Here is a 12,140-nt window from a genome sequence, read left to right on the forward strand (position 1 = left end):
TTTGGGTGAATAAGATAAAAAAAGTCACCCTGTATATATATGTGTGTGTGTGTGTGTGTGTGTGTGTGTGTGTGTGTATTAAGATTTTATTTACTTATTCAGGAGAGAGACAGAGAGAGGCAAAGGCACAGGCAGAGGGAGAAGCAGGCTCCATGCAGGGAGCCTGACATGGGACTCGATCCCGGGTCTGCAGGATCCCACCCTGGGCTGAAGGTGGCACTAAAGCTCTGAGCCACCAGGGCTGCCCAACACCCTGTATATTTGAAACAAGGTAGGAAAAAGCCTAATCTGATGGATAATAGCACACATTAACTGAATGTATACCATGTGCCTCCTACTTGCAGTTTATACATATTGACTAACTTCTCGGCAACCCTTTGACATAGGTCCTATGATTCCCATTTTCTAGTTTGGAAACTGAGGCATAGTGCAATTAAGTAACTTGTCTGAGGTTATCCAGTTAAGAAGAGTCAGAATTCAAAGCAGGCAGTCTGGCTCCCAAGGCTTCTAAGCTATATTGCCTCTTTTTCAACTTTGTTGGAGGACAGTTTGTATATGTTTTACTGATGAACTTTGGTGTTCCCCAGGTAATCTTTTCTCATTCAGGAGATTCATTCGCATAAATGTTTGTTCAGTGCTTACACTGTGGCAGCTACTATAAGTAAATATAGGCTGCAGTGAGAATATATGATAGAGTGACGTAATCTAAACTTCAGGAGTGGGGAGGAGGCATCAGAGAACATTTTCTCTGAGAAAGTTTTTAAAACTAAGACCTAAAGAATGAGTAAGAGATAACCAGGCAAAAAGGAAATGATTAGCATATGTGGTTGGAAGGAATCTGACCTATTGGAAGAATCTACCAACCACCAAAAAGGCTAGTGAAACTGCTGAGAAATAAGTACAGGAGAGAGTTAAAATCTTGACAAGGTAGTCAAGAGTCAGGTCAAGTAGGGCTTTATTCTGAAGACAGTGGAAAGGCACATGTTTAGCAGAGGAGTAATATGCGTGGACTAATAACAGCTGCAGTATAAAGAAAGGATCAGGGAGGGAGAGAGAATGGATTTGGTGATGCCAATTAGGAGGCTATCACAGTGGTTTAGGTAAGATACAATGGAAATATGGTTGAGAATACAGATAGTGGTATTAGGGAGGGTTTGAAAAGTATTTAGAAAACAGAATCACAGGATTGGTTCCTTGGATGTGTGGGAGGGTGACTTTAAGGGGGTTCATGTAAGCATGACTCTCAAGGTTTTCTCATGTGAATGACTTGTGATGTCCTTTTATTGAGATAGGGCACACTGAGGAAAAGCAGGTCTGGAGATTGAGGGGATTGAGCATAAAGCTCACTTTTGAGCAAGTTTGGTCAGATTGGATGTGAGGTATCTCTAGAACTGTTGAATAGGTAACGGGCTGTGGTTCTGGGCTACAGGAATGGCTTTTTGGCATACACCTGTGTCTTGTTGGCATACATGTGCATAAATAAAGTTGGGTAGACATAGGGTAGCTTACAAAGGGAGTGAAGGAGGGCCGGGGGTATGAGGAAAATCAAGAGAGTAGTGGTATCTTAGAAGCCAGAGGATTGTGATGCTTACTGTTTATCAAGCACTGTGTTAAGTGTTAATACGTTTTTACTCATTTAATGCTTGTAACTATGAAGTAGGTGCTTTTATTATCTCAGTTTTATAGATCAGGAAAGCTCCATAAGATGGAGCTATATTATATAATTTGTCCAAGACCACCAGATAACAACTGGAGAGGTTATTGGTTTTTTTTTTTTTTTTTTTTTTTTTTGGTTATTGGTTTTTGAGCCCAGGTTTGTCCAGTTCCAGGTGGTATTCTTAAACATTTCATGCTGATGGTGTTAAAAAAGAGGAAGGGTATAGTCAGCTGATACGGATGCCACCCAGAGGCTGAGTATATTGAAGATGGAGATTTTCATTGGATTTGGCAACATAGAGGTGATTTTAAACTGGAGTTTCGGTGGCAATTTGGAGCAGAAGACATTCTTCAAAATAAATGTGAGGTTAAATTGAGACAGTGAATGAAGAGAAGTGTAGAGAAGTTTGGCTGTGAAGAGAGAAGGGGAGCAGGTCATAGTTACAAGTTAAAGTGCTGGATCCAGAGAAGGTTCTCTTATGTTTTTGTTATGTTTTAAGATGGAAGAGACCACTGTATTTTTTTTGTTAATGGTGCTATCATCTATTATTCTTTCTTGTGTTATCCTTCATATTTAATCAGTAGCTATTACCTGATGGATTTCTCATATTCATCTTTATGCCACTCCAACAGTTTGGACTCTTAGTCTAGACTATTGTAGTCACCTCTTCCTTGGATTTTTTTTGGGGGAGGGTGGGTATCTTTACCATTGTTTCTTAATGTTGTGTTTCTCAGGTTCTTTTTTTTTTTTTTAGATTTTATTTATTTATTCATGAGAGATAGACACACACACACACACACACACACACACAGAGGCAGAGGCAGAGAGAGAAGCAGGCTCCACGCAGGGACCCGATGCAGGACTTGATCCTGGGACCCAGACCCCAGGATCATGCCCTGGGCCGAAGGCAGGCGCTAAACCACTGAGCCACCGAGGGATCCCCATGTTTCTCAGGTTCTGATCATGTTCTTATCCTCTGTAAATTCTGTAAAGTCAGTGGTGTGGAATGGACACTGGACTTTGGTTCATGGTACCTGGCTTTGAATTTCAGTTTATTTATTTATTTATTTTTTAATTTTTATTTATTTATGATAGTCACACACACAGAGAGAGAGAGGCAGAGACACAGGCAGAGGGAGAAGCAGGCTCCATGCACCGGGAGCCTGACATGGGATTCGATCCCGGGTCTCCAGGATCGCGCCCTGGGCCAAAGGCAGGCGCCAAACCGCTGCGCCACCCAGGGATCCCTGAATTTCAGTTTATTAAGCTTAACTTTGATGAACTTAATTTTTTTTTGACACTTTAAAAAATTTTATTACCTTAACTTTACCCCTAACATGGGGCTCAAACTTAAAACCTGGAGATCAGGAGTCCTGTATGTTTTACTGACTGAGCCAGCCAGGTCTTCTATGAACTTTAATTTTTCATGTGTGGATTAGTGAAAATAAAACTTAATTTTTGGAACTTGATTATAAGTGCTTGGTTAAATTGAAGGGTTTTGCCATTGTAGGCACAAACTTCTTCGCCTGATATTCAGGCCCCAATTAACTACTACAGTCTTATTAGGTACTCTTAATTCATGTATGTTCCAGCCAAACCAAACCAAGCTACCTTCTTGTTTTTTTCCACACACTTGTGTTGTCTCCTTGTCCCTACCATAGTTCTCATCTTCTAAACCCTATTTGCAATATTGTTTCCTTAGTCCTGTGTATTGAAGGAAACTTCTTTCCTAAATCCTCATAATTTTTCCTCCTACCTCTTATGGTGTCTAACTGGATACAAAATAGAAAGTTTAATTATGTCTATGTTATATGCTCCATGAGGACAAGGCAGGACTTCCCTGGCACACACATAGCATAATATTGTTTACGTCATTGAGACTCACATTGCTGGTTGGTTAACTGGTTAACTTTTCATGAAGACAAAGTATAATGTAATAAAATTAATCTACTCTATTCTGAGGTTGAGTGCTGACAGTTATTAGAAGAATGTTTAGAATAGAACCAAAGAGAAGGGAAGCCAAGGAACAAAAATTTGCCATATGTTGTTCTGGTCATTAGAGAAAGGAGAAACAAGCTACTTATTTCTTGAGACCATCTAGTTACCCTTGCTTTTTTTTTTTTTTTTTTAATATTTTATTTATTTATTTATGAGAGAAGCAGAGACATAGACAGAGGGAGAAGCAGCCTCCCCACAGGGATCCCACTGTGGGACTTGATCCCAGGACCCTGGGATCACGACCTGAGTCAAAGGCAGATGCTCAGCCACTGAGCCACCCAGGTGTCTGTACCCTTGCTCTTATACTATGTTCACTGGGCTACTTTCATAATTAGTTTGGTTCCCCTGTTGATATTGGGAAATGGGTTTCCTGGATAATAGGCATGAGTATTTGTCGGTGCTAGGCATTGTGAGGAAGTTAATTGAAAGTCCTTTTGCCAAGTTGAGTAGTAGCCTACCAAGATTCCTCCTTTGAACTTTCAGGAGACAAAATGTCCACTTAACAGAATAGTGTCTACAAACACTCTATGTGCAAAGGTTTGAACATGGTATATAGAATGGTAAGGTACCATTTTCCAGACCCTTTTCTTAGGGAAGCATTTTCTTGACCATATCTTCCAGTTATAAATTCTCTGTAGTATAAAATATTTCTTATGCATAACACCTGTCAAAATTGCAACTTTATATTTACTTGAATTGTTTGATTGTTTCCCTTTCAGATTGTAAGTATCATTATAGGCTGCTAGATGCCTTTTCTCTCTGTTTTATCCCCATGCTTGGTATAGTGTCTGGCCCATAGTAGGTACTAGGTGATTTTTTTTTTTTCTGTGAATGTGCATCTCTAAAATGCTCTCCCTCCAACCCCATTCTATCTTCTTGGTAAGCTCCTAATTATCCTCCAAGCCCATAGATATTCTTCTCTTGAGTTCTCCTCAGTCCTGAGGCACTTTATTTGCATTTCTGTTGTGGGACCAGTCATGTGTTAAAATTATTTGACCATGAGTCTCTTTCCATCCAGCTGGAGTAGACATCTTTAAGACAAGGATCGTGTCTTAATTTAAGTGTTCAGAAAAGTGTTGAATTGAACAAAATGTGTTGTGCACTTTCTAAAATACATAAATTTGTAGAACATAAAAATTGAACCCTAACAATGGAAAGAACCTTAGATTGGTAATCAGAAAGACTCTCCAAGCTTTATTTTATTCATCTGCAGGTCTTTCTCAATTCTAATACTTTAAACTGGTTGTTTTCTTTTTCTTTTTTTTTTTTTTAAGATTTTTAAAATTTATTCATGAGAGATACAGAGAGAGAGAGAGAGAGGCAGAGACACAGGCCGAGGGAGAAGCAGGCTCCCTGCAGGGAACCCGATATGGGGGGACTCAATCCTGGAACTCCAGGATCATGTCCTGAGCCGAATGCAGATATTCAACCACTGGGCCACCCAGACGTCCCTAAATGAGTTGTTTTCAAAGATGACCACATCATCTGGGAGCTTGTTAGCATTGCAGAGTCTCAGGTCCAGCTCCAAACGTACTGAATCAGAAACTCTGGGAGTTTAAATTATTTTTAAGAGAGACACAGAGACACATGCAGAGGAAGAAGCAGGCTCCATGCAGGGAGTCCGACATGGACTCGATCCCAGGTCTCCAGGATCAGGCCCTGGGCTGAAGGCAGCGCTAAACCCCTAAGCCACCCGGGCTGCCCTAATTTTATTTACTTTAGTTCTTGCAAAGCTAACATACAGCATTAAATTAGTTTCAGGTGTATAATATAGTGATTACCAAGAAGCTTTCTTAGCAGTAAATGTTTGCCTCTGTTACCTGCAACAGGTTATTGTGGACTGAAAAGTGCTTATTGTTGTTATTCCTTGACTTCCTGTAAAGGGAGTTGTATACTTTACTGATAGGATCCATATAATAGCTTATCTCAGATGTATATTTTGTGCTTGGCACCATGCTAAGTGCTTCAGATGTGGCCCACTTAGACCATTGTTGTTTTGGCTTAATACCTTGAGTTTAAATTTACTTTGTTAAATAGAGGGAATCTTTTAGAAATGGAATTTCTGAAAAGAACTCCTTTTAAGATACAGTGTTGCTGCCTGGTTGGATGCTTCCAGGATTTAGTAAACAGTATCATTTGTTCCATTTATAATTTCTGTACCATTAGTTATAACACATCTCAGACTTTGTAAATTGAAGAAGCCTATTTTTTTTAGTTTTTCCTTAAATGGAAGTTACTTCCTTTTTTTTTAATTATTATAATTACCTTTCTCCACATTTTTTCTATCTTTTAACTATTTCTTAGTGTGGTTGTCAAAACTGTTAAGAATTATCATAAGCTCAGAAGTTTTGTTCTTTTGGTTTTGTGCTCATTTATTTATTCAACAAACCTTGTCGGGCGTACTTTTGGTGTTTAAAGAATGTACTGGGTATACAGAAATGAGTTGTCTTGTACCCTGTTCTCATAGTCTGATAAGAGCCATATAAACAAATAATTATGCTATACTGTGATAAATGAAATTTAGAAGGTACAAAGTACAGAAGCAAGAGAAAGGAGGGAATGACTGAGGAAGAAATTCAAAGAAGAGGAACCAGCAAGTCCAGAGGCAAATATGTTTGAAACAAGCGTTACAAGTTCAAGACAGCATTGCCAGAAGTTGAATGTTACTGGAACATAAGAATGGGAGGGAATCGGAGAGGTGAAGAGTCAGTCAGGTAAAGTTGTATATACTTTATGCAATTGGTAATGGGAAGACATTAAAAGAAGTGTAAACATGGGGGAGGCTTGATCATATTTCTTATTTTTTAGAGACAGAACGAGTGAGTCATGAGGAAGGGCAAAAGGAGACGGAGAGAGAGTCTAATGCAGACTTTGAGTGTGGAGCCTGATACAGGGCTCAGTCTCATGACCCTGAGATTATGACCTGAGCTGAAACCAAGAGTCAGACACTTAACTGTACCACCCAAGCACCCCGATCATATTTCTGTTTTAGAAACTTCACTGTTGGATTTTGTTGTGGAGGATAGACTGGTGAAGGAAGAATTGCAGAGGCAAGGGAATGAAATAAGAATCTAATAGTTCAGAAAGAAATGATAACTAGAGGTTTGGTACCAAGAGTAGAGGTGGAGGCTAGACTGAATCAAGTTTTCTGGCATAGAGTTGATGGGACTTGGTGATCTCATCAGATGTTCTGGGAGAGGAGGATAACTCTCAGGTTCTTGTTTTGAGTCCTAGGTTGATAGGTAGTGCCATTGGCTAAGAGAGAATACCATGGTTTTATACAAAGGTAAGAATATAATTTGGGTGGGGATCCCTGGGTGGCTCAGTGGTTTAGTGCCTGCCGTCAGCCCAGGGTGTGATCCTGGGGTCCTGGGATCGAGTCTAGCATAAGGCTCCCTGCATGAAGCCTGCTTGCTTCTCTCTCTCTGCCTGTCTCTGCCTCTCTTTCTGTGTGTCTCTCATGAATGAATGAATAAAATCTTAATATATATATATATTTTTTTATTTTTTTAAAAAAGATTTATTTATTTGAGAGAGAGAAAGTCCCAAGCAGCCTCTACACTGAGTGTGGAGCCCAATGTGGGGCTCAGTCTCATGATCCTAAGATCATGACCAAAGCTGAAACCAAGAGTTGGAGGGTCAACTGACTGTGCCATTTAGATGCCTGCAATGTTGATTTTTTTTTTTTTTTTTTTTAAGATTTGTTTGAGAAAGAGTACATAAGGGGAGAGGGAGAGAGCAAATCCTCCAGCAGACTTCTCACTGAGTGAGGAGCCCAACTCAGATCTTGATCCCAGGACCCTGAGATCATGGCCTGAGCCAAAACTAAGTCAGCCCCTTAACCAACTGAGCTACAGAGTCAGCCTCTTCACCAACTGAGCTATGCAGGTGCATAATTTTGATTTTTTTTAATGTTAATCTTTATGTCTATGGTGTAGTATATTTTATTCACCAATTATTGAGTGTACTTTATGAAAAACTCTACCCAGAGATTCTTGGCTAGTGTCATGAGGTAGCATAATAGATTTAGGTGACTTTTTGTTGGGCAAAATTAGTTGAGAAACCATTTTATTTTAATTACTATATGAATTACTTAATTTTTTCTAGGCCTTTTTACCTGACACTTGTCCAAGTCTGAGGCTAATCATATAACATTCATTCACTTGGCTTGTGAGCTTTCTCAATTTATCTCCCTTTGTTCACAGTGTTACACCAAGTTGTCCTCTATGTCGTTTATAAAGATATTAGGAACTGCCCCAAACATGTTATGGAGGACACAAACATTTGGGGAGATCCATTTTCTTTTGTACTTTATTAATTTTTTTTTTTTTTTTTACCAATTCTTCATCTGTGACACAAAATTGTTCCAGATTCTAGATTTTAAAAATTTGGGGGGTCACCTGGTTTGTTCAGTTGGTAGACCATGTAATCTCAGGATTATGACTTTGAGCCCCAGATTGGGCGTAGAGTTTAATTTTATAAAATCATTGTAAAAATTTTATTTTATTTATTTATTTTTTGTAAAAATTTTATACAGAGCCTTGTTAAGTGTTTTTGTAATTCTGAACACATTATTATTATTTTTTTAGTTTCTCCCTTTATGGAGTCCATGTGGCCATTATAATAGCACATTCAAGAAAGCCCCACTTGGTACTTGTGCCATCTTAAGTCAAGTTGGAATTTTGTACCACTGGGTACAAAGAGCCAGAGAACTCCACTGGGTAAAAGTAGAATAGGAATTTCTAATGCCATGGTCAAATGTACATAGTGGTTTTAGATGAAGGAAGGTAGCACATCTCTATGCCTCTCAGCCTTCCCTGTGTAAGAACAGCCTTTTCTCATTTTTCATAGGTTTAGAGTTTTCTAATCACCTAGCTATATCTCTTCATTTGGTGGACTCATCTGAAAACTGAAACCTATTGGCTAAAATTTCTCAGTCTTGTTCTATGTAATAATTACTTGAATGTGTATACCTGCTCATATTAATAAAATTCATTGGCTTCTGCTAAATCTCTAATGGGACTAGAATGGCAAGCAGACACATGTCCATTTGAACCAAAATCTGTTCATTTCACAAGCATCTGATAAGTTCATTGCCACAGGACTTTAAACCAGAAGCATTGGGGATTTACCCCAAAGATTCAGATGCAATGAAACGTCGGGACACCTGCACCCCGATGTTTCTATCAGCAATGGCCATAATAGCCAAACTGTGGAAGGAGCCTCGGTGTCCATCGAAAGATGAATGGATAAAGAAGATGTGGTTTATGTATACAATGGAATATTACTCAGCAATTAGAAACGACAAATACCCACCATTTGCTTCAACGTGGATGGAACTGGAGGGTATTATGCTGAGTGAAATAAGTCAATCGGAGAAGGACAAACAGTGTATGTTCTCATTCATTTGGGGAATATGAATAATAGTGAAAGGGAATATAAAGGAAGGGAAAAGAAATGTTGGGAAATATCAGGAAGGGAGACAGAACATAAAGACTCCTAACTCGGGGAAACGAACCAGGGGTGGTGGAGGGGGAGGAGGGCGGGTGTTGGAGGGGAATGGGTGACGGGCACTGAGGTGGACACTTGACGGGATGAGCACTGGGTGTTTTTCTGTATGTTGGTAAATTGAACACCAATAAAAATTAATTAAAAAATAAAATAAAATAAACCAGAAGCACTGGCTTAGCTGTGAAATAGTTTCTATTCAGTTTCTGAAAAGACCTTCCTTTGGGTATAAATGCTTTTTTATATGCTATTAAATTCTAAAAATACTTTATTGGCTAATTGTACTAAGGGATTAATTGATATTAAAAGGGCTCCTCGAATTGTAATTAAATACAGGGATAATACAAAGGACTTGAGAAAAATTCAGATAGGATTTTCCCATGGGTAAAATTTTACTTTTTTCCATACTGATCAGTCTTTCGGAATGTAAAAGTGATGACTCTCCCACAATTTATTAATGTTTTTGCTTTCTTCCCTCAACTTTGATAGAATGTGTTTTTTTTTTTTTTTTAAGATTTATTTATTTATGATAGAGAGACAGAGAGAGAGGCAGAGACACAGGCGGAGGGAGAAGCAGGCTCCATGCCGGGAGCCCGATTGGAACTCGATCCCGGGACTCCAGGATCGTGCCCTGGGCCAAAGGCAGGCACCAAACTGCTGAGCCACCCGGGGATTCCCCTGATAGAATGTTTTTAAGAGGATTCCCCCCACTCTAGTGATAGAAGTTATATATGCTAGTTGTGAAAAATACATTAGAAAGACACTCATGATCCCACACTTAACCAGCATATCTTCTAGTTGTTCCCATACATAAAAGTATTTTTATGTAGCTAAGATTATGCTTGATATTTTATTTTATTTTTTATTTTTTTTAAAGACTTTATTTATTCATGAGAGAGAGATACAGAGAGAGAGGCAGATAAACAGGCAGAGAGAGAAAAGCAGGCTCCATGCAGGGAGCCTGATGTGGGACTTGATCCCGGGCCTCCAGGATTATGCCCTGGGCCAAAGGCAGGCGCCAAACCGCTGAGCCACCCTGGCATCCCTAATTTTATATCTAAGTTTATCACTATCATTTCCATGTCACTAAAAAGTCTTGTGAAAGTTTACACCATGGCCGCCTCTAGTTTATTTGCTCATTTTTCTGTTATTGGGCTTTGGGTTATATTCATTTTGAGGGGGGCATTCAAAATGAAAACAAAGTGAACTTAATCATATATTTGTTTTTCTATGTTTCTTTTTTCTTTCTTTTTTTTTTTTTTTAAGATTTATTTATTCATGAGAGACAGAGAGAGAGAGAGGCAGAGACACAGGCAGAGGAAGAAGCAGGCTCCTCACAGGGAGCCCGATGCGGGACTCCCAGATCCTGGGATCACGACTTGAGCCGAAGGCAGATGCTCAACCACTGAGCCACCCAGGTGTCCCTGTTTTTCTGTCTCTTAGTATATCCTTATCATTCCTTAGAAGTATAGTAATTGAGGTTATAAACATTAAAAAACTTATGAAAATGTTTAAACATACACAAAGTAAGCAATAGTATGATGAACTGTGTACTTCTCACCAACTGCAGAAATTATTAACATGAGGAACTCTTCTTTCATTTGTATCCTCCACTCTCTCTCCGTTATTTTAATTAATAAAATAATCTGCCCAGATAGGGAGGGCACCTGGATGGCTCAGTTGGTTAAGCATCTGCTTTTGGCTTAGGTTATGATCTTGGGTCCTGGGATCGAGCCCCAAGTTGGGCTGTCTGCTCAGCATGGAGTCTGCTTCTCTCCCTACCCCACTCATGCACATGCTCTCTCTCTCTCTCTCAAATAAAATCTTTTAGAAAAATCCCAGATGGGGTTATTTATTTCATCTGTAAACACTTTAGTTCTATATATATTAAGTTTTTAGTAAATAGTAAAAGCAAAAATTACTGTTTGTGAATAGGAATAATGCGAATACAGAAAAGAACATAAAACATAAATTTTTAAAGAGATAATTTATTTATTTATTCATGAGAGAGAGAGAGAGAGAGAGAGGCAGAGGGAGAAGCAGGCTCCCTGCAGGGAGCCTGATGCAGGACTTGATCCCAGGACCCCAGGATCACAACCTGAGCCAAAGGCAGATGCTCAACCACCGAGCCACCCACGTGCCCCAAAATATAAATTTATTATAATTCAGTGAGTGATCAGAAAATGAACATCCTTATAACTATCACGCACGCAGTCAAGATTGGAATTGCCACCACCTTAGAAGCTTCCTCATGCCTCTCCCAATCACTAGTTTGTTTTTTTTACCCATTAAGGACTTCTAACATTGTAATTTAGTTTTGATTTTGAGGTTTGAAGAAATGGAATAGTATAGTATGTATTCTTTTTTTTTTCTGGTTTGTTTTACGTGATATTATGAGGTTCATCATGTTGCTCTGTAATATAAAGACTTCAAAAGCATAGCCACATTACCAGTATCACAGTAAAATTTTTTTGTTAAGATTTTAAGTTACCTGTACACCCAATGTGCGGTTTGAACTTAAAACCCCAAGATCTAGAGCCACATGCTCTGCCGACTGAGCCAGCCAGGTGCCCCTGAATAATTTCTTAATATTTTTATTCAGATTTCCCTAATTTTTTTTTTTTTATTTATGATAGTCATACAGAGAGAGAGAGAGAGAGAGAGAGAGGCAGAGACACAGGCAGAGGGAGAAGCAGGCTCCATGCACCAGGAGCCCGACGTGGGATTCGATCCCGGGTCTCCAGGATCGCGCCCTGGGCTAAAGGCAGGCGCTAAACCGCTGCGCCACCCAGGGATCCCCCTAATTTTTTTTTTTAAGTGGTTGGTTGTCTTCAGACAAAGTTCATTCACATGTTTGTTTGTTTGTTTTAAGATTTTATTTATTTATTCATGATCTACATAGAGAGAGAGAGGCAGAGACACAGGCAGAGGGAGAAGCAGGCTCCATGCCAGGAGCCTGATGCGGAACTCGATCCTG

At 39.3% G+C, this 12,140-nt stretch overlaps 1 protein-coding gene across 7 annotated transcripts in view; it reads left to right on the forward strand.

Annotated features, from left to right (window-relative positions):
- Window positions 1–12,140, forward strand: part of KDM2A (lysine demethylase 2A) — a 153,093-nt gene that overhangs the window by 49,835 nt on the left and 91,118 nt on the right. The window contains exon 1 of one of the 7 annotated variants that reach the window (XM_026004317.2): window positions 6,347–6,369. The exons of the other annotated variants lie outside the window; for them this stretch is intronic. The gene's annotated coding sequence lies outside the window, so the exon portion shown is untranslated. Of the gene's footprint in view, window positions 1–6,346; window positions 6,370–12,140 lie in introns of those variants that run through there. 7 annotated transcript variants of the gene reach the window in all.

This window comes from Vulpes vulpes, chromosome 5, assembly GCF_048418805.1.
Source record: "Vulpes vulpes isolate BD-2025 chromosome 5, VulVul3, whole genome shotgun sequence".
In the NCBI taxonomy this organism is placed as follows: domain Eukaryota; kingdom Metazoa; phylum Chordata; class Mammalia; order Carnivora; family Canidae; genus Vulpes; species Vulpes vulpes.